This window comes from Macaca nemestrina, chromosome 12 (genome assembly GCF_043159975.1).
Source record: "Macaca nemestrina isolate mMacNem1 chromosome 12, mMacNem.hap1, whole genome shotgun sequence".
Taxonomy (NCBI): domain Eukaryota; kingdom Metazoa; phylum Chordata; class Mammalia; order Primates; family Cercopithecidae; genus Macaca; species Macaca nemestrina.
In genome coordinates this window covers 3,274,629-3,279,001 of record NC_092136.1, presented here as the reverse complement: position 1 = coordinate 3,279,001, position 4,373 = coordinate 3,274,629, and the positions used below count along the sequence as shown (strand labels likewise).

General features: G+C 58.4%; 1 pseudogene; it reads right to left on the bottom strand.

The window, feature by feature from the left end:
• Positions 1-2,688: 2,688 nt before the first annotated feature.
• On the bottom strand, positions 2,689-3,694 carry LOC139357674 (mediator of RNA polymerase II transcription subunit 15-like; annotated as a pseudogene).
• Positions 3,695-4,373: the final 679 nt, after the last annotated feature.

Sequence of the window (4,373 nt, the reverse complement as noted above, 5' to 3'; positions counted from 1 at the left end):
AAGGCTCCAGTGGAGAAAAGCGAACAGGCTGGTCCTCTTGGATTCTGGGTCCAGGGTTGGTCTATCCGGGGGCAGCGTTGTGGGATGGAGATTGCCGTGGCATTGGCCATGCCCCTGAGATGGAATTCCCGATGATGGGATCCTGCCAGGCCACGAGCTGATGCTTCAGAGCAATTAAGTGCAAGTTGGTGTCTGTGTGAACATGAACTTCAAAGGCCAGGATTGGGGACGATGAACAGGAGGGGAGGAGGCAGATGCCTTGTGGCGCCACCTACAGCTCGGCTGGGGACCTCCTACACTTGTGCACTTGTGGTGCATGAAATCAACCCCATGGAGGCATTTCTGCCTGGAGATCGTCCACCCAGAACCCAAGTGAATGGGAGTGGAGAGCAGGCCCCGTCACGCAGGCAACGTGACCTCACTGGGTGGACCTCTGTGGACACCCCAGGAAAGCCCCCACTTCTCACGTTCTTCTGAGGAAACCTGTTTGTTTTAGTTCTACAGGCGTGTTCTCAGGTCAGGAAGAGTCTTGCAATTTAGACAGCGCTGGGTGGCTGAGGCGGACCTGCCCCAGTGCCATCTTCACACACGAACACCTGCATCACCCACCTGGGCAGCTACAGCCCATGGGCCGGGTCCAGCCCCACCTGCTTTTGTTCCTAAAGTTTCTCTGAAGCGCAGCTGCGGTGGGCGGTTCTGCATCTGTGCCTGCCTTGGTCACTGGGGCAGAGTCAAGCAGTTGTCACAGTGACTGCATGGCCCAAAATATTAACCCCCAGCCTTGAACGGAAAGAGTTAGTCAGGGTGGGTGTGGCGCCTCACGCCTGTAATGGCAGCACTGTGGGAAGCCAAGGCGGGCAGATCCCATGAGGTCAGGAGTTTGAGACCAGCCTGGGCAACATGGTAAAATCCCATCTCTACTAAAAATACAAAAATTAGCCAGGCGTGGTGGCACACGCCTGGAATCCCAGCCACTCAGAAGGCTGAGGTAGGAGAATCGCTTGAACCCAGCAGGCAGAGGTTGCAGTGAGCTGAGTTCTCACCATTGCACTCCAGCCTGGGTGGCAGAGTGAGGCTCTGTCTCAAACAAAAACAAACAAACAACAAAAACAAAAAACAAACAAAAACCGAGAAAGAGTTAGTCAGTTCCTGCCCTGAACGGTGGGGAAAGCACCGCCACTCACTGCTTTATCTCCACTCAGCTACGGCCCCACTTCCCCGCTGGGGGTTTATGGCCTCCTGCTGGACCATGATCTAGAAAACAAACTCCCTTTTGTTTCTGGGCTCCCAGAGGCCCAGCATGGACCCTTATGCTGGCATCAGGACCATCAATGTGAGAGAAGCTGAGGGACCTGTCCCCTGAGGCCTCCCTTTTGGAAATAGGGGCTCTCGTGGGACCGGAGCAGGATTGCGGGCAGGAGGAGAGGTTGTGGTGCCGAGGGAGTGTGGAGCCTGCACTGTAACTAGCCTCTCCCCGCAGAGCTTGCACAGAACATCGTCTGACTGTCACAGACCGTGGGGTACCAGCAGACCCACAAAATCCCCAAAGTTTCTAACCCCTAGCAAGTGCCTGCCCCCTCTCGCCCAACACCCCCAAGGGGCAGTGGCTTCTGCAGGGAGGCCAGTTGGGACCCAAAGCTCTGTTCACAAGGGACCCACCTTGTCATACAGGGACGGGCACCCAGGGTGGCTCCAGGGCGTCTTGTGTTTGGCTGACTGATGCCCTCCTGGCCCCCAAATCCAGGCTCCTGGGTCCTGTGGATGTGAGGGGCCTTGGCAAACGTGATTGTGTCTAGGATCCTGAGATGGGAAGGATATCCTAGACTCCAGGATGGGCCCTGAGTGTGACCTCAGTGTCCTGATAAGAGGGAAGCCGGAGGAACCTGACTGCAGGAGAAGAGAGGCCTGGAGCACAGGGGACGGCCCTGTGGCTGGGGAGGCAGAAGCTGGGCCATGCGTCCACAGCTAAGGAACAGCCAGAGGACACCCGGAGCCCGGAAGCTGGAAGAGGCAGGAAGGAGCCTCCCGAGAGCCTTTGGCGGGAGCACAGCCTGCAGACACCCAGGTGTGGGTCCTCCGTAATTGTGAGAGAACAAATTCCTGTTGTCTGAGCCCCCAGTTTGTGGTCATTTGTCACTGGAGCTCCTGGACAAGGACACAGGCTTCACCCCTGCCTCTGGCTCCCTCTTTTTCTGACATCCTGCGAAGGTCTCTCTCAACAGTGTGGGAAAAGTAACCCAGCCAGCTCTGCCTTTCTGATCAGGTGTGTCGGGCCCCTCCCAGCCCCATCACCCTGCACATGTGTGGCCTCGGGTTTGATGCAGCCTCAGGCGTGAGGCCCTGAAAGCAGTTGCTGGCAGCTGCCCAGTTGGGGAGCCCCCCAGGAGGGAGGAGTTGATCCCAGCCTCCTGCCCTAAGAGCTGTGAAAGCTATGAGGTCCTGCGTGCCCCTCCTAGCCAAGCTCTCCGGGTCTCTTGGTGGCTGTTCAGAGGCATTCCCCTGATGGCCAGGAGTCATGTGGGGACAACCACTGGGGAAGGGGATGTGCGGCAGGTCCAGCGGGCGCCTGGGGGCCCTAGTCAGTCCCTTCCATGAAACATGGGTGTGGCATGCGCCAGTCAGATTAGAGATGCAGAGCCGGAATTAAAACTGCAAAACACGGCAAACAGAACGTGATTGTTTCTAGTTTCAAGAAAGCAAACAAAATCTCCCTGGGGAAATGGCACAAACAGGAACCAGGAAGTGACCATGTGCCCAGCTTCACACCTCACCCTGGGCAGGGATATAAAGGGCCCAGGTTCAGGGGCCTCCACATCTGCACCTGCCTCTCACCTGCTCCTCTACCTGCTCCATTCTCAGCACACCAGAACCATGGGCTGCTGTGGCTGCTCTGGAGGCTGTGGCTCCGGCTGTGGGGGCTGTGGCTCCAGCTGCTGTGTGCCCGTCTGCTGCTGCAAGCCTGTGTGCTGCTGTGTGCCAGCCTGTTCCTGCTCCAGCTGTGGCTCCTGTGGGGGCTCCAAGGGGGGCTGTGGGTCCTGTGGGGGGTCCAAGGGGGGCTGTGGCTCCTGTGGGGGGTCCAAGGGGGGCTGTGGCTCCTGTGGGGGGTCCAAGGGGGGCTGTGGCTCCTGTGGGGGCTCCAAGGGGGGCTGTACCTCCTGTGGGGGGTCCAAGGGGGGCTGTGGCTCCAGCTATGGGGGCTGTGGCTCCGGCTGTGGGGGCTGTGGCTCCAGCTGCTGTGTGCCCGTCTGCTGCTGCAAGCCCGTGTGCTGCTGTGTGCCAGCCTGTTCCTGCTCCAGCTGTGGCTCTTGTGGGGGATCCAAGGGGGGCTGTGGCTCCTGTAGCTGCTGCCAGTCCAGTTGCTGTAAGCCCTGCTGCTGTTCTTCAGGCTGTGGGTCATCCTGCTGCCAGTCCAGCTGCTGCAAGCCCTGCTGCTCCCAGTCCAGCTGCTGCATCCCTGTGTGCTGCGAGTGTAAGATTTGATGCTTGGCCCCAGGTGTCAGGTGAAGGCCGTCCTGTATCCCAGACCTGTGATGCAGTTTTTAGCTGTGTCTCTCTGAAATATGACAGTCCCTGGAATCAGAAACAGAGCTCCTCTGGTCATGCCACGTCTTTGCCTTGAAAATCCACTCACCCTGTGCTCCACATCATCACCCCACTGGGGATCCTGGGGTGAGCCGTTTCCTCTGCTGCCCATCACAAAGCTCACTCCACTTGCTGGGGCCAAACCGCCCTGCCCTTCCCTTCTTCCTTGGAGATCTTCCCTCCCCTGCCCTCCACCCTGGCCAGTGCTGGAGCTCAGGGAGGCCCAGGAGGCGGCAGACACTCGGCCATGCCCAGATCTGTGGCCTCTCCTGTGGACCTCACCCTCCCACTGAAAAGCTCTTTGTTATTCATTATCTGCTAAAGTCCAGCTGGACGCTTAGTCCTCTAAATAAACACCGCCCCCCTCCACCAGTCTGCGTCTCCTTGAGTTCTTTCTGTGCCATGTCTTTCTACAGAGCCCAGCTTCTTTCTGAGCATGGGCTCCTTTTGTGTCAGCAGTGGGTGTTGGGCCCTCCTGGATAGAGTTGGGATCTGGAATTGCCACAGTTCCCCAAGGGTCTGTGTGTACCCCAGTACCCACCGGGGTGAGAGGTTTCTTGTGAGAAAGATCTGGGACCACCTGGGATGTCTGCTCTTCTCCAGGGAGGTCCCAGGACCCTGAGAAGGTTTTCTCTGCAGGGGATGCTCTGTGTGATCAGCATGGGGCTGGAGTGGTCCCCCCAGGAGCACTTTGTCCTCTCGAACCAGCTGCCCCAGGGGAGACCGGGGCTTGTGTGAACCAAAGGCTCAGTTCAGGATGGTGCCTCAAACTCAGTCCCACCTGGTAGCTC